The sequence below is a fragment of the Rhipicephalus microplus genome, unplaced genomic scaffold (assembly GCF_043290135.1).
Source record: "Rhipicephalus microplus isolate Deutch F79 unplaced genomic scaffold, USDA_Rmic scaffold_58, whole genome shotgun sequence".
Classification (NCBI taxonomy): domain Eukaryota; kingdom Metazoa; phylum Arthropoda; class Arachnida; order Ixodida; family Ixodidae; genus Rhipicephalus; species Rhipicephalus microplus.
The window spans coordinates 255,692-273,073 of record NW_027464631.1 but is presented as its reverse complement, the minus strand read 5'-3'; the positions used below and the strand labels follow the sequence as shown (position 1 = coordinate 273,073).

Sequence of the window (17,382 nt, the reverse complement as noted above, 5' to 3'; positions counted from 1 at the left end):
GTGTGTTGCTTTTTTTCTTTGCCCTTATAGCTTTGAAGATATGTTCTGATGGTGGTGAGAGTGGAGCACGACTGTCTCCATGGCGCAATTGGCTGGCGCGATCGGCTGTTAACCGAAAGGTTGGAGGTTCGAGCCCACTCGGTGGTGGTGCGGCGCTTTTTTTTTCTTTGGGCTGATAGCCTTTAAGATATGTTCTGATGTTGGTGAGAGTGGAGCAGGACTGTCTCCGTGGCGGAATTGGCTAGCGAGATCGGCTGTTAACCGAAAGGTTCGAGTTTCAAGCCCTCCCGGGAGTGGTGTGTTGCTTTTTTCTTTGCGCTGATAGCTTTGAAGATATGTTCTGTTGGTGGTGAGAGTGGAGCACGACTCTCTCCGTTGCACAATTGGCTAGCGCGATCGGGTGTTAACCGAAAGGTTGGAGGTTCGAGCCCTCCCTGGAGTGGTGTGTTGCTTTTTTTCTTTGCCCTTATAGCTTTGAAGATATGTTCTGATGGTGGTGAGAGTGGAGCACGACTGTCTCCGTGGCGCAATTGGCTGGCGCGATCGGCTGTTAACCGAAAGGTTGGAGGTTCGAGCCCACTCGGTGGTGGTGCGGCGCTTTTTTTTTCTTTGGGCTGATAGCCTTTAAGATATGTTCTGATGTTGGTGAGAGTGGAGCAGGACTGTCTCCGTGGCGGAATTGGCTAGCGAGATCGGCTGTTAACCGAAAGGTTCGAGGTTCAAGCCCTCCCGGGAGTGGTGTGTTGCTTTTTTCTTTGCGCTGATAGCTTTGAAGATATGTTCTGTTGGTGGTGAGAGTGGAGCACGACTCTCTCCGTTGCACAATTGGCTAGCGCGATCGGGTGTTAACCAAATGGTTGGAGGTTTGAGCCCACCCGGTGGTGGTGCGGCGCTTTTTTTTCTTTGGGCTGATAGCTCTGAAGAATTGTTTTGACGCTGGTGAGAGTGGAGCATGACTGTCTCCTTGGCGCAATTGGCTAGCGCGATCGGCTGTTAACTGAAAGGTTGGAGGTTCGAGCCCACCCAGTAATGGTATGTTGCTTTTTTTTCTTTGGGCTGATAGCTTTAAAGATATGTTCTGATGGTGGTGAGAGTGGAGCAGGACTGTCTCCATGGCGCAATTGGCTAGCGCGATCGGCTGTTAACCGAAAGTTTGGAGGTTCGAGCCCACCTGGTGGTGGTGCGGCGCTTTTTTTTCTTTGGGCTGTTAGCTCTGAAGAAATGTTCTGACGGTGGTGAGAGTGGAGCACGACTGTCTCCGTGGCACAATTGGCTAGCGCGATTGGCTGTTAACCAAAAGGTTGGAGGTTCGAGCCCACCCGATGGTGGTGCGGCGCTTTTTTTCTTTTGGCTCATAGCTCTGAAGAAATGTTCTGACGGTGGTGAGAGTGGAGCACGACTGTCTCCTTGGCGCAATTGGCTAGCACGTTCGGCAGATATCCGAAAGGTTGGAGGTTCGAGCCCACTCGGTGGTGGTGCGGCGCTTTTTTTTCTTTGGGCTGATACCTTTGAAGATATGTTCTGATGGTGGTGAGAGTGGAGCAGGACTGTCTCCGTGGCGCAATTGGCTAGCGAGATCGGCTGTTAACCGAAAGGTTCGAGGTTCAAGCCCTCCCGGGAGTGGTGTGTTGCTTTTTTCTTTGCGCTGATAGCTCTGAAGAAATGTTCTGTTGGTGGTGAGAGTGGAGCACGACTTTCTCCGTTGCGCAATCGGCTAGCGCGATCGGGTGTTAACCAAAAGGTTGGAGGTTCGAGCCCACCCGGTGGTGGTGCGGCGCTTTTTTTTCTTTGGGCTGATAGCTCTGGAGAATTGTTCTGACGGTGGTGAGAGTGGAGCACGACTGTCTCCTTGGCGCAATTGGCTAGCGCGATCGGCTGTTAACCTAAAGGTTGGAGGTTCGAGCCCTCCCGGGAGTGGTGTGTTGCTTTTTTCTTTGCGCTGATAGCTTTGAAGATATGTTCTGTTGGTGGTGAGAGTGGAGCACGACTGTCTCCGTGGCGTAATTGGCTAGCGCAATGGGCTATTAACCGAAAGGTTGGACGCTCGAACCCACCCGGTGGTGGTGCGGCACTTTTTTTCCTTTGGGCTTATAGCTCTGAAGAAATGTTCTGACGGTGGTGAGAGTGGAGCACGACTGTGTCCGTGGCGCAATTGGCTACCGCGATGGGCTGTTAACTGAAAGGTTGGAGGTTCGAGCCTACCCGATGGTGGTGCGGCTCTTTTTTTTCTTTGGGCTGATAGCTCTGAAGAAATGTTCTGACGATGGTGAGAGTGGAGCAGGACTGTCTCCGTGGCACAATTGGCTAGCGCGATCGGCTGTTAACCGAAAGGCTGGAGGTTCGAGCTCTCCCGGGAGTGGTGTGTTGCTTTTTTTGCGCTGATAGCTTTGAAGATATGTTCTGATGGTGGTGGAAGTGGAGCACGACTATCTCCGTGGCGCAATTGGCTAGCGCGATCGGCTGTTAACCGAATAGTTGGAGGTTCAAGCCCACCCGGTGGTTGTGCGGCGCTTCTTTTTTTTTGGGCTGATAGCTCTGAAGAAATGTTCTGACGGGGAGGAGGGTGGACCACGACTGTCTCCGTGGCGCAATTGGCTGGCGCGATCGGCTGTTAACCGAAAGGTTGGAGGTTCGAGCCCACTCGGTGGTGGTGCGGCGCTTTTTTTTTCTTTGGGCTGATAGCCTTTAAGATATGTTCTGATGTTGGTGAGAGTGGAGCAGGACTATCTCCGTGGCGGAATTGGCTAGCGAGATCGGCTGTTAACGGAAAGGTTCGAGGTTCAAGCCCTCCCGGGAGTGGTGTGTTGCTTTTTTCTTTGCGCTGATAGCTTTGAAGATATGTTCTGTTGGTGGTGAGAGTGGAGCACGACTCTCTCCGTTGCACAATTGGCTAGCGTGATCGGGTGTTAACCAAAAGGTGGGAGGTTTGAGCCCACCCGGTGGTGGTGCGGCGCTTTTTTTCCTTTGGGCTGATAGCTCTGAAGAATTGTTCTGACGGTGGTGAGAGTGGAGCATGACTGTCTCCTTGGCGCAATTGGCTAGCGCGATCGGCTGTTAACCGAAAGGTTGGAGGTTCGAGCCCTACCGGGAGTGGTGCGTTGCTTTTTTCTTTGCGCTGATAGCTTTGAAGATACGTTCTGATGGTGGTGAGAGTGGAGCACGACTCTCTCCGTGGCGCAATTGGCTAGCGCGATGGGCTGTTAACTGAAAGGTTGGAGGGTCGAGCCCACCCAGTAATGGTATGTTGCTTTTTTTTTCTTTGGGCTGATAGCTTTAAAGATATGTTCTGATGGTGGTGAGAGTGGAGCAGGACTGTCTCCCTGGCGCAATTGGCTAGCGCGATCGGCTGTTAACCGAAAGTTTGGAGGTTCGAGCCCACCTGGTGGTGGTGCGGCGCTTTTTTTTCTTTGGGCTGTTAGCTCTGAAGAAATGTTGTGACGGTGGTGAGAGTGGAGCACGACTGTCTCTGTGGCACAATTGGCTAGCGCGATTGGCTGTTAACCGAAAGGTTGGAGGTTCGAGCCCACCCGATGGTGGTGCGGCGCTTTTTTTCTTTTGGCTCATAGCTCTGAAGAAATGTTCTGACGGTGGTGAGAGTGGAGCACGACTGTCTCCTTGGCGCAATTGGCTAGCACGTTCGGCAGACAACCGAAAGGTTGGAGGTTCGAGCCCACTCGGTGGTGGTGCGGCGCTTTTTTTTCTTTGGGCTGATACCTTTGAAGATATGTTCTGATGGTGGTGAGAGTGGAGCAGGACTGTCTCCGTGGCGCAATTGGCTAGCGAGATCGGCTGTTAACCGAAAGGTTGGAGGTTCGAGCCCACCCGAAGGTGGTGCGGCGCTTCTTTTTCTCTGGGCTGATAGCTCTGAAGAAATGTTCTGACGGTGTTGAGAGTGGAGCAGGACTGTCTCCGTGGCGCAATTGGCTAGCGCGATCCGCTGTTAACCAAAAGGCTGGAGGTTCGAGCTCTCCCGGGAGTGGTGTGTTGCTTTTTTTTGCGCTGATAGCTTTGAATATATGTTCTGATGGTGGTGGGAGTGGAGCACGACTGTCTCCGTGGCGCAATCGGCTAGCTCGATCGGCTGTTAACCGAAAGGTTGAAGGTTCGAGCCCACTCGGTGGTGGTGCGGCGCTTTTTTTTCTTTGGGCTGATAGCTCTGAAGAAATGTTGTGACGGGGGGGAGAGTGGAGCACGACTGTCTCCGTGGCGCAATTGGCTGGCGCGATCGGCTGTTAACCGAAAGGTTGGAGGTTCGAGCCCACTCGGTGGTGGTGCGGCGCTTTTTTTTCTTTGGGCTGATAGCTTTGAAGATATGTTGTGATGGTGGTGAGAGTGGAGCAGGACTGTCTCCGTGGCGCAATTGGCTAGCGAGATCGGCTGTTAACCGACAGGTTCGAGGTTCAAGCCCTCCCGGGAGTGGTGTGTTGCTTTTTTCTTTGCGCTGATAGCTTTGAAGATATGTTCTGATGGTGGTGGGAGTGGAGCACGACTGTCTCCATGGCACAATCGGCTAGCGCGATCGGCTGTTAACCGAAAGGTTGGAGGTTCGAGCCCACTCGGTGGTGGTGCAGCGCTTTATTTTCTTTGGGCTGATAGCTCTGAAGAAATGTTCTGACGGTGGTGAGAGTGGAGCACGACTGTCTCCGTGGCACAATTGGCTAGCGCGATTGGCTGTTAACCGAAAGGTTGGAGGTTCGAGCCCACCCGAAGGTGGTGCGGCGCTTTTTTCTTTTGGCTGATAGCTCTGAAGAAATGTTCTGACGGTGGTGAGAGTGGAGCATGCATGTCTCCTTGGCGCAATCGGCTAGCACGTTCGGCAGTTAACCGAAAGGTTGGAGGTTCGAGCTCTCCCGGGAGTGGTGTGTTGCTTTTTTTTGCGCTGATAGCTTTGAAGATATGTTCTGATGGTGGTGGAAGTTGAGCACGACTATCTCCGTGGCGCAATTGGCTAGCGCGATCGGCTGTTAACCGAATAGTTGGAGGTTCAAGCCCACCCGGTGGTGGTGCGGTGCTTTTTTTCCTTTGGGCTGATAGCTTTGAAGATATGTTCTGATGGTGGTGAGAGTGGAGCACGACTGTCTCCGTGGCGTAATTGGCTAGCGCGATGGGCTGTTAACTGAAAGGTTGGAGGTTCGAGCTCTCCCGGGAGTGGTGTGTTGCTTTTTTTTGCGCTGATAGCTTTGAAGATATGTTCTGATGGTGGTGGAAGTGGAGCACGAATATCTCTGTGGCGCAATTGGCTAGCGCGATCGGCTGTTAACCGAATAGTTGGAGGTTCAAGCCCACCCGGTGGTTGTGCGGCGCTTCTTTTTCTTTGGGCTGATAGCTCTGAAGAAATGTTCTGACGGGGAGGAGGGTGGACCACGACTGTCTCCGTGGCGCAATTGGCTGGCGCGATCGGCTGTTAACCGAAAGGTTGGAGGTTCGAGCCCACTCGGTGGTGGTGCGGCGCTTTTTTTTTCTTTGGGCTGATAGCCTTTAAGATATGTTCTGATGTTGGTGAGAGTGGAGCAGGACTGTCTCCGTGGCGGAATTGGCTAGCGAGATCGGCTGTTAACCGAAAGGTTCGAGGTTCAAGCCCTCCCGGGAGTGGTGTGTTGCTTTTTTCTTTGCGCTGATAGCTTTGAAGATATGTTCTGTTGGTGGTGAGAGTGGAGCACGACTCTCTCCGTTGCACAATTGGCTAGCGCGATCGGGTGTTAACCAAATGGTTGGAGGTTTGAGCCCACCCGGTGGTGGTGCGGCGCTTTTTTTCCTTTGGGCTGATAGCTCTGAAGAATTGTTCTGACGGTGGTGAGAGTGGAGCATGACTGTCTCCTTGGCGCAATTGGCTAGCGCGATCGGCTGTTAACCGAAATGTTGGAGGTTCGAGCCCTACCGGGAGTGGTGCGTTGCTTTTTTCTTTGCGCTGATAGCTTTGAAGATATGTTCTGATGGTGGTGAAAGTGGAGCACGACTCTCTCCGTGGCGCAATGGGCTAGCGCGATGGGCTGTTAACTGAAAGGTTGGAGGTTCGAGCCCACCCAGTAATGGTATGTTGCTTTTTTTTCTTTGGGCTGATAGCTTTAAAGATATGTTCTGATGGTGGTGAGAGTGGAGCAGGACTGTCTCCATGGCGCAATTGGCTAGCGCGATCGGCTGTTAACCGAAAGTTTGGAGGTTCGAGCCCACCTGGTGGTGGTGCGGCGCTTTTTTTTCTTTGGGCTGTTAGCTCTGAAGAAATGTTCTGACGGTGGTGAGAGTGGAGCACGACTGTCTCCGTGGCACAATTGGCTAGCGCGATTGGCTGTTAACCGAAAGGTTGGAGGTTCGAGCCCACCCGATGGTGGTGCGGCGCTTTTTTTCTTTTGGCTCATAGCTCTGAAGAAATGTTCTGACGGTGGTGAGAGTGGAGCACGACTGCCTCCTTGGCGCAATTGGCTAGCACGTTCGGCAGATAACCGAAAGTTTGGAGGTTCGAGCCCACTCGGTGGTGGTGCGGCGCTTTTTTTTCTTTGGGCTGATACCTTTGAAGATATGTTCTGATGGTGGTGAGAGTGGAGCAGGACTGTCTCCGTGGCGCAATTGGCTGGCGAGATCGGCTGTTAACCGAAAGGTTCGAGGTTCAAGCCCTCCCGGGAGTGGTGTGTTGCTTTTTTCTTTGCGCTGATAGCTCTGAAGGAATGTTCTGTTGGTGGTGAGAGTGGAGCACGACTTTCTCCGTTGCGCAATCGGCTAGCGCGATCGGGTGTTAACCAAAAGGTTGGAGGTTCGAGCCCACCCGGTGGTGGTGTGGCGCTTTTTTTTCTTTGGGCTGATAGCTCTGGAGAATTGTTCTGACGGTGGTGAGAGTGGAGCACGACTGTCTCCTTCGCGCAATTGGCTAGCGCGATCGGCTGTTAACCTAAAGGTTGGAGGTTCGAGCCCTCCCGGGAGTGGTGTGTTGCTTTTTTCTTTGCGCTGATAGCTTTGAAGATATGTTCTGATGGTGGTGAGAGTGGAGCACGACTTTCTCCGTTGCGCAATCGGCTAGCGCGATCGGGTGTTAACCAAAAGGTTGGAGGTTCGAGCCCACCCGGTGGTGGTGTGGCGCTTTTTTTTCTTTGCCCTTATAGCTTTGAAGATATGTTCTGATGGTGGTGAGAGTGGAGCACGACTGTCTCCGTGGCGTAATTGGCTAGCGCGATGGGCTGTTAACTGAAAGGTTGGATGTTCGAGCCCACCCGATGGTGGTGCGGCGCTTTTTTTTCTTTGGGCTGATAGCTCTGAAGAAATGTTCTGACGATGGTGAGAGTGGAGCAGGACTGTCTCCGTGGCGCAATTTTGCTAGCGCGATCGGCTGTTAACCGAAAGGTTGGAGGTTCGAGCTCTCCCGGGAGTGGTGTGTTGCTTTTTTTGCGCTGATAGCTTTGAAGATATGTTCTGATGGTGGTGGAAGTGGAGCACGACTATCTCCGTGGCGCAATTGGCTATCGCGATCGGCTGTTAACCGAATAGTTGGAGGTTCAAGCCCACCCGGTGGTGGTGCGGCGCTTCTTTTTCTTTGGGCTGATAGCTCTGAAGAAATGTTCTGACGGGGAGGAGGGTGGACCACGACTGTCTCGGTGGCGCAATTGGCTGGCGCGATCGGCTGTTAACCGAAAGGTTGGAGGTTCGAGCCCACCCGATGGTGGTGCGGCGCTTTTTTTTCTTTGGGCTGATAGCTCTGAAGAAATGTTCTGACGATGGTGAGAGTGGAGCAGGACTGTCTCCGTGGCGCAATTGGCTAGCGAGATCGGCTGTTAACCGAAAGGTTCGAGGTTCAAGCCCTCCCGGGAGATGTGTGTTGCTTTTTTCTTTGCGCTGGTAGCTTTGAAGATATGTTCTGTTGGTGGTGACAGTGGAGCACGACTCTCTCCATTGCGCAATTGGCTAGCGCGATCGGGTGCTAACCAAAAGGTTGGAGGTTTGAGCCCACCCGGTGGTGGTGCGGTGCTTTTTTTCCTTTGGGCTGATAGCTCTGAAGAAATGTTCTGACGGTGCTGAGAGTGGAGCATGACTGTCTCCGTGGCGCGATTGGCTAGCGCGATCGGCTGTTAACTGAAAGGTTGGAGGTTCGAGCCCTCCCGGGAGTGGTGTGTTGCTTTTTTTTCTTTGGGCTGATAGCTTTGAAGATATGTTCTGATGGTGGTGAGAGTGGAGCAAGACTGTCTCCGTGGCGCAATCGGCTAGCGCGATCTGCTGGTAACCGAAAGGTTGGAGGTTCGAGCCCACGCGGTGGTGGTGTGGTGCTTTTTTTTCTTTGGGCTGATAGCTTTGAAGATATGTTGTGATGGTGGTGACAGTGGAGCCCGACTGTCTCCGTGGCGCAATTGGCTAGCGCGATGGGCTGTTAACTGAAAGGTTGGAGGTTCGAGCCCTCCCAGGAGTGGTGTGTTGCTTTTTTTTCTTTGGGCTGATAGCTTTGAAGATATGTTCTGATGGTGGTGAGAGTGGAAAAGGACTGTCTCCATGGCGCAATTGGCTAGCGCGATCGGCTGTTAACCGAAAGGTTGGAGGTTCGAGCCCACCCGGTGGTGGTGCGGCGCTTTTTTTGGGGGGCTCATAGCTCTGAAGAAATGTTCTGACGGTGGTGAGAGTGGAGCACGACTGTCTCCGTGGCGCAATTGGCTAGCGCGATTGGCTATTAACCGAAACGTTGGAGGTTCGAGCCCACCCGATGGTGGTGCGGCGCTTTTTTTTCTTTGGGCTGATAGCTCTGAAGAAATGTTCTGACGGTGGTGAGAGTGGAGCCGGACTGTCTCCGATGCGGAAGTGGCTAGCGCGATCGGCTGTTAACCGAAATGTTGGAGGTTCGAGCCCTCCCGGGAGTGGTGTGTTGCTTTTTTCTTTGCGCTGATAGCTTTGGAGATATGTTCTGTTGGTGGTGAGAAAGGAGCACGACTCTCTCTGTGGCGCAATTGGCTAGCGCGATCGGCTGTTAACCAAAAGGTTGGAGGTTTGAGCCCACCCGGTGGTGGTGCGGCGCTTTTTTTCTTTGGGCTGATAGCTCTGAAGATATGTTCTGGTGGTGGTGAGAGTGGAGCGGGACTGTCTCCGTTACGCGATTCTCTAGCGCGATCGGTTGTTAACCGAAAGGTTGGAGGTTCGAGCCCACCCGGTGGTGGTGCGGCGCTTTTTTTTCTTTCGTCTGATAGCTTTGAATATATGTTCTGATGGTGGTGAGAGTGGAGCAGGACTGTCTCCGTGGCGCAATTTGCTAGCGCGATCGGCTGTTAACAGAAAAGTTGGAGGTTCGAGCCCTCTCGGGAGTGGTGTGTTGCTTTTTTCTTTGCGCTTATAGCTTTTGTTCTGATGGTGGTGAGAGTGGAGCATGACTGTCTCCGCGGCGCAATTGGCTAGCGCGATCGGCTGTTAACCGAAAGCTTCGAGGTTCAAGCCCTCCCGGGAGTGGTGTGTTCTTTTTTCTTTGCGCTGATAGCTTTGAAGATATGTTCTGTTGGTGGTGAGAAAGGAGCACGACTCTCTCCGTGGCGCAATTGGCTAGCGCGATCGGCTGTTAACGAAAAGGTTGGAGGTTCAAGCCCACCCGGTGGTGGTGCGGCGCTTTTTTCCTTTGGGCTGATAGCTCTGAAGAAATGTTCTGACGGTAGTGAGAGTGGAGCAGGACTGTCTCCGTGGCGCAATTGGCTAGCGCGATGGGCTGTTAACCGAAAGGTTGGAGGTTCGAGCCCACCCGAAGGTGGTGCGGCGCTTCTTTTTCTTTGGGCTGATAGCTCTGGAGAAATGTTCTCACGGTGGTGAGAGTGGAGCATGACTGTCTCCTTGGCGCAATTGGCTAGCGCGATCGGCTGTTAACCGAAAGGTTGGAGGTTCGAGCCCTCCCGGGAGTGGTGTGTTGCTTTTTTCTTTGCGCTGATAGCTTTGAAGATATGTTCTGATGGTGGTGAGAGTGGAGCACGACTGTCTCCGTGGCGTAATTGGCTAGCGCGATGGGCTATTAACCGAAAGGTTGGACGCTCGAACCCACCCGGTGGTGGTGCGGCACTTTTTTTCCTTTGGGCTTATAGCTCTGAAGAAATGTTCTGACGGTGGTGAGAGTGGAGCACGACTGTCTCCGTGGCGCAATTGGCTGGCGCGATGGGCTATTAACCGAAAGGTTGGAGGTTCGAGCCCACCCGGTGGTGGTGCGGCGCTTTTTTTTCTTTGCCCTGATAGCTTTGAAGATATGTTCTGTTGGTGGTGAGAAAGGAGCACGACTCTCTCCGTGGCGCAATTGGCAAGCACGATCGGCTGTTAACCAAAAGGTTGGAGGTTCGAGCCCACCCGGTGGTGGTGCGGCGCTTTTTTCCTTTGGGCTGATAGCTCTGAAGAAATGTTCTGACGGTGGTGAGAGTGGAGCAGGACGGTCTCCGTGGCGCAATTGGCTAGCGCGATCATCTGTTAACCGAAAGGTTGGAGGTTCGAGCTCTCCCGGGAGTGGTGTGTTGCTTTTTTCTTTGCGCTGATAGCTTTGAAGATATGTTCTGATGGTGGTGAGAGTGGAGCACGACTGTCTCCGTGGCGTAATTGGCTAGCGCGATGGGCTATTAACCGAAAGGTTGGAGGTTCGAGCCCACTCGGTGGTGGTGCAGCGCTTTTTTTTCTTTGGGCTGATAGCTCTGAAGAAATGTTCTGACGGTGGTGAGAGTGGAGCACGACTGTCTCCGTGGCACAATTGGCTAGCGCGATTGGCTGTTAACCGAAAGGTTGGAGGTTCGAGCCCACCCGAAGGTGGTGCGGTGCTTTTTTCTTTTGGCTGATAGCTCTGAAGAAATGTTCTGACGGTGGTGAGAGTGGAGCATGACTGTCTCCTTGGCGCAATCGGCTAGCACGTTCGGCAGTTAACCGAAAGGTTGGAGGTTCGAGCTCTCCCGGGAGTGGTGTGTTGCTTTTTTTTGCGCTGATAGCTTTGAAGATATGTTCTGATGGTGGTGGAAGTGGAGCACGACTATCTCCGTGGCGCAATTGGCTAGCGCGATCGGCTGTTAACCGAATAGTTGGAGGTTCAAGCCCACCCGGTGGTGGTGCGGTGCTTTTTTTCCTTTGGGCTGATAGCTTTGAAGATATGTTGTGATGGTGGTGAGAGTGGAGCACGACTGTCTCCGTGGCGCAATTGGCTAGCGCTATGGGCTGTTAACTGAAAGGTTGGAGGTTCGAGCTCTCCCGGGAGTGGTGTGTTGCTTTTTTCTTTGCGCTGATAGCTTTGAAGATATGTTCTGATGGTGGTGGGAGTGGAGCACGACTGTCTCCGTGGCGCAATTGGCTAGCGCGTTCGGCTGTTAACCGAAAGGTTGGAGGTTCGAGCCCTCCCGGGAGTGGTGTGTTGCTTTTTTTTGCGCTGATAGCTTTGAATATATGTTCTGATGGTGGTGGGAGTGGAGCACGACTGTCTCCGTGGCGCAATCGGCTAGCGTGATCGGCTGTTAACCGAAAGGTTGGAGGTTCGAGCCCACTCGGTGGTGGTGCGGCGCTTTTTTTCCTTTGGGCTGATAGCTCTGAAGAAATGTTCTGACGGGGGGGAGAGTGGAGCACGACTGTCTCCGTGGCGCAATTGGCTGGCGCGATCGGCTGTTAACCGAAAGGTTGGAGGTTCGAGCCCACTCGGTGGTGGTGCGGCGCTTTTTTTTCTTTGGGCTGAGTGCTTTGAAGATATGTTGTGATGGTGGTGAGAGTGGAGCAGGACTGTCTCCGTGGCGCAATTGGCTAGCGAGATCGGCTGTTAACCGACAGGTTCGAGGTTCAAGCCCTCCCGGGAGTGGTGTGTTGCTTTTTTCTTTGCGCTGATAGCTTTGAAGATATGTTCTGATGGTGGTGGGAGTGGAGCACGACTGTCTCCGTGGCGCAATCGGCTAGCGCGTTCGGCTGTTAACCGAAAGGTTGGAGGTTCGAACCCTCCCGGGAGTGGTGTGTTGCTTTTTTTCTTTGCCCTTATAGCTTTGAAGATATGTTCTGATGGTGGTGAGAGTGGAGCACGACTGTCTCCGTGGCGTAATTGGCTAGCGCGATGGGCTGTTAACTGAAAGGTTGGAGGTTCGAGCCCACCCGATGGTGGTGCGGCGCTTTTTTTTCTTTGGGCTGATAGCTCTGAAGAAATGTTCTGACGATGGTGAGAGTGGAGCATGACTGTCTCCGTGGCGCAATTGGCTAGCGCGATCGGCTGTTAACCGAAAGGTTGGAGGTTCGAGCTCTCCCGGGAGTGGTGTGTTGCTTTTTTTTGCGCTGATAGCTTTGAAGATATGTTCTGATGGTGGTGGAAGTGGAGCACGACTATCTCCGTGGCGCAATTGGCTAGCGCGACCGGCTGTTAACCGAATAGTTGGAGGTTCGAGCCCACCCGGTGGTGGTGCGGCGCTTCTTTTTCTTTGGGCTGATAGCTCTGAAGAAATGTTCTGACGGGGAGGAGGGTGGACCACGACTGTCTCCGTGGCGCAATTGGCTGGCGCGGTCGGCTGTGAACCGAAAGGTTGGAGGTTCGAGCCCACTTGGTGGTGGTGCGGCGCTTTTTTTTCTTTGGGCTGATAGCCTTTAAGATATGTTCTGATGGTGGTGAGAGTGGAGCAGGACTGTCTCCGTGGCGTAATTGGCTAGCGCGATGGGCTGTTAACTGAAAGGTTGGAGGTTCGAGCCCACCCGATGGTGGTGCGGCTCTTTTTTTTCTTTGGGCTGATAGCTCTGAAGAAATCTTCTGACGATGATGAGAGTGGAGCAGGACTGTCTCCGTGGCGCAATTGGCTAGCGCGATTGGCTGTTAACCGAATGGTTGGAGGTTCGAGCTCTCCCGGGAGTGGTGTGTTGCTTTTTTTTGCGCTGATAGCTTTGAAGATATGTTCTGATGGTGGTGGAAGTGGAGCACGACTATCTCCGTGGCGCAATTGGCTAGCGCGATCGGCTGTTAACCGAATAGTTGGAGGTTCAAGCCCACCCGGTGGTTGTGCGGCGCTTCTTTTTCTTTGGGCTGATAGCTCTGAAGAAATGTTCTGACGGGGAGGAGGGTGGACCACGACTGTCTCCGTGGCGCAATTGGCTGGCGCGATCGGCTGTTAACCGAAAGGTTGGAGGTTCGAGCCCACTCGGTGGTGGTGCGGCGCTTTTTTTTTCTTTGGGCTGATAGCCTTTGGGATATGTTCTGATGTTGGTGAGAGTGGAGCAGGACTGTCTCCGTGGCGGAATTTGCTAGCGAGATCGGCTGTTAACCGAAAGGTTCGAGGTTCAAGCCCTCCCGGGAGTGGTGTGTTGCTTTTTTCTTTGCGCTGATAGCTTTGAAGATATGTTCTGTTGGTGGTGAGAGTGGAGCACGACTCTCTCCGTTGCACAATTGGCTAGCGCGATCGGGTGTTAACCAAAAGGTTGGAGGTTTGAGCCCACCCGGTGGTGGTGCGGCGCTTTTTTTCCTTTGGGCTGATAGCTCTGAAGAATTGTTCTGACGGTGGTGAGAGTGGAGCATGACTGTCTCCTTGGCGCAATTGGCTAGCGCGATCGGCTGTTAACCGAAAGGTTGGAGGTTCGAGCCCTACCGGGAGTGGTGTGTTGCTTTTTTCTTTGCGCTGATAGCTTTGAAGATATGTTCTGATGGTGGTGAGACTGGAGCACGACTCTCTCCGTGGCGCAATTGGCTAGCGCGATGGGCTGTTAACTGAAAGGTTGGAGGTTCGAGTCCACCCAGTAATGGTATGTTGCTTTTTTTTTCTTTGGGCTGATAGCTTTAAAGATATGTTCTGATGGTGGTGAGAGTGGAGCAGGACTGTCTCCATGGCGCAATTGGCTAGCGCGATCGGCTGTTAACCGAAAGTTTGGAGGTTCCAGCCCACCTGGTGGTGGTGCGGCGCTTTTTTTTCTTTGGGCTGTTAGCTCTGAAGAAATGTTCTGACGGTGGTGAGAGTGGAGCACGACTGTCTCCGTGGCGCAATTGGCTAGCGAGATCGGCTGTTAACCGAAAGGTTCGAGGTTCAAGCCCTCTCGGTAGTGGTGTGTTGCTTTTTTCTTTGCGCTGATAGCTCTGAAGAAATGTTCTGTTGGTGGTGAGAGTGGAGCACGACTTTCTCCGTTGCGCAATCGGCTAGCGCGATCGGGTGTTAACCAAAAGGTTGGAGGTTCGAGCCCACCCGGTGGTGGTGCGGCGCTTTTTTTTCTTTGGGCTGATAGCTCTGGAGAATTGTTCTGACGGTGGTGAGAGTGGAGCACGACTGTCTCCTTGGCGCAATTGGCTAGCGCGATCGGCTGTTAACCTAAAGGTTGGAGGTTCGAGCCCTCCCGGGAGTGGTGTGTTGCTTTTTTCTTTGCGCTGATAGCTTTGAAGATATGTTCTGATGGTGGTGAGAGTGGAGCACGACTGTCTCCGTGGCGTAATTGGCTAGCGCAATGGGCTATTAACCGAAAGGTTGGACGCTTGAACCCACCCGGTGGTGGTGCGGCACTTTTTTTCCTTTGGGCTTATAGCTCTGAAGAAATGTTCTGACGGTGGTGAGAGTGGAGCACGACTGTCTCCGTGGCGCAATTGGCTAGCGCGATGGGCTATTAACCGAAAGGTTGGAGGTTCGAGCCAACCCGGTGGTGGTGCGGCGCTTTTTTTTCTTTGCCCTGATAGCATTGAAGATATGTTCTGTTGGTGGTGAGAAAAGAGCACGACTCTCTCCGTGGCGCAATTGGCTAGCGCGATCGGCTGTTAACCGAAAGGCTGGAGGTTCGAGCTCTCCCGGGAGTGGTGTGTTGCTTTTTTTTGCGCTGATAGCTTTGAATATATGTTCTGATGGTGGTGGGAGAGGAGCACGACTGTCTCCGTGGCGCAATCGGCTAGCGTGATCGGCTGTTAACCGAAAGGTTGGAGGTTCGAGCCCACTCGGTGGTGGTGCGGCGCTTTTTTTCCTTTGGGCTGATAGCTCTGAAGAAATGTTCTGACGGGGGGGAGAGTGGAGCACGACTGTCTCCGTGGCGCAATTGTCTGGCGCGATCGGCTGTTAACCGAAAGGTTGGAGGTTCGAGCCCACTCGGTGGTGGTGCGGCGCTTTTTTTTCTTTGGGCTGAGTGCTTTGAAGATATGTTGTAATGGTGGTGAGAGTGGAGCAGGACTGTCTCCGTGGCACAATTGGCTAGCGAGATCGGCTGTTAACCGACAGGTTCGAGGTTCAAGCCCTCCCGGGAGTGGTGTGTTGCTTTTTTCTTTGGGCTGATAGCTCTGAAGAAATCTTCTGACGATGATGAGAGTGGAGCAGGACTGTCTCCGTGGCGCAATTGGCTAGCGCGATTGGCTGTTAACCGATTGGTTGGAGGTTCGAGCTCTCCCGGGAGTGGTGTGTTGCTTTTTTTTGCGCTGATAGCTTTGAAGATATATTCTGATGGTGGTGGAAGTGGAGCACGACTATCTCCGTGGCGCAATTGGCTAGCGCGATCGGCTGTTAACCGAATAGTTGGAGGTTCAAGCCCACCCGGTGGTTGTGCGGCGCTTCTTTTTCTTTGGGCTGATAGCTCTGAAGAAATGTTCTGACGGGGAGGAGGGTGGACCACGACTGTCTCCGTGGCGCAATTGGCTGGCGCGATCGGCTGTTAACCGAAAGGTTGGAGGTTCGAGCCCACTCGGTGGTGGTGCGGCGCTTTTTTTTTCTTTGGGCTGATAGCCTTTGGGATATGTTCTGATGTTGGTGAGAGTGGAGCAGGACTGTCTCCGTGGCGGAATTTGCTAGCGAGATCGGCTGTTAACCGAAAGGTTCGAGGTTCAAGCCCTCCCGGGAGTGGTGTGTTGCTTTTTTCTTTGCGCTGATAGCTTTGAAGATATGTTCTGTTGGTGGTGAGAGTGGAGCACGACTCTCTCCGTTGCACAATTGGCTAGCGCGATCGGGTGTTAACCAAAAGGTTGGAGGTTTGAGCCCACCCGGTGGTGGTGCGGCGCTTTTTTTCCTTTGGGCTGATAGCTCTGAAGAATTGTTCTGACGGTGGTGAGAGTGGAGCATGACTGTCTCCTTGGCGCAATTGGCTAGCGCGATCGGCTGTTAACCGAAAGGTTGGAGGTTCGAGCCCTACCGGGAGTGGTGTGTTGCTTTTTTCTTTGCGCTGATAGCTTTGAAGATATGTTCTGATGGTGGTGAGACTGGAGCACGACTCTCTCCGTGGCGCAATTGGCTAGCGCGATGGGCTGTTAACTGAAAGGTTGGAGGTTCGAGTCCACCCAGTAATGGTATGTTGCTTTTTTTTCCTTTGGGCTGATAGCTTTAAAGATATGTTCTGATGGTGGTGAGAGTGGAGCAGGACTGTCTCCATGGCGCAATTGGCTAGCGCGATCGGCTGTTAACCGAAAGTTTGGAGGTTCCAGCCCACCTGGTGGTGGTGCGGCGCTTTTTTTTCTTTGGGCTGTTAGCTCTGAAGAAATGTTCTGACGGTGGTGAGAGTGGAGCACGACTGTCTCCGTGGCGCAATTGGCTAGCGAGATCGGCTGTTAACCGAAAGGTTCGAGGTTCAAGCCCTCTCGGTAGTGGTGTGTTGCTTTTTTCTTTGCGCTGATAGCTCTGAAGAAATGTTCTGTTGGTGGTGAGAGTGGAGCACGACTTTCTCCGTTGCGCAATCGGCTAGCGCGATCGGGTGTTAACCAAAAGGTTGGAGGTTCGAGCCCACCCGGTGGTGGTGCGGCGCTTTTTTTTCTTTGGGCTGATAGCTCTGGAGAATTGTTCTGACGGTGGTGAGAGTGGAGCACGACTGTCTCCTTTGCGCAATTGGCTAGCGCGATCGGCTGTTAACCTAAAGGTTGGAGGTTCGAGCCCTCCCGGGAGTGGTGTGTTGCTTTTTTCTTTGCGCTGATAGCTTTGAAGATATGTTCTGATGGTGGTGAGAGTGGAGCACGACTGTCTCCGTGGCGTAATTGGCTAGCGCAATGGGCTATTAACCGAAAGGTTGGACGCTTGAACCCACCCGGTGGTGGTGCGGCACTTTTTTTCCTTTGGGCTTATAGCTCTGAAGAAATGTTCTGACGGTGGTGAGAGTGGAGCACGACTGTCTCCGTGGCGCAATTGGCTAGCGCGATGGGCTATTAACCGAAAGGTTGGAGGTTCGAGCCAACCCGGTGGTGGTGCGGCGCTTTTTTTTCTTTGCCCTGATAGCATTGAAGATATGTTCTGTTGGTGGTGAGAAAAGAGCACGACTCTCTCCGTGGCGCAATTGGCTAGCGCGATCGGCTGTTAACCGAAAGGCTGGAGGTTCGAGCTCTCCCGGGAGTGGTGTGTTGCTTTTTTTTGCGCTGATAGCTTTGAATATATGTTCTGATGGTGGTGGGAGAGGAGCACGACTGTCTCCGTGGCGCAATCGGCTAGCGTGATCGGCTGTTAACCGAAAGGTTGGAGGTTCGAGCCCACTCGGTGGTGGTGCGGCGCTTTTTTTCCTTTGGGCTGATAGCTCTGA

General features: G+C 53.1%; 2 non-coding genes across 2 annotated transcripts; both read left to right on the top strand.

Annotated features, from left to right (window-relative positions):
• Positions 1-11,241: 11,241 nt before the first annotated feature.
• Positions 11,242-11,318, top strand: TRNAN-GUU (transfer RNA asparagine (anticodon GUU)). The gene has a single exon. It is a non-coding gene; the product is annotated as a tRNA-Asn (tRNA).
• Positions 11,319-11,827: 509 nt separating this feature from the next.
• TRNAN-GUU (transfer RNA asparagine (anticodon GUU)) lies at positions 11,828-11,904 on the top strand. The gene has a single exon. It is a non-coding gene; the product is annotated as a tRNA-Asn (tRNA).
• Positions 11,905-17,382: the final 5,478 nt, after the last annotated feature.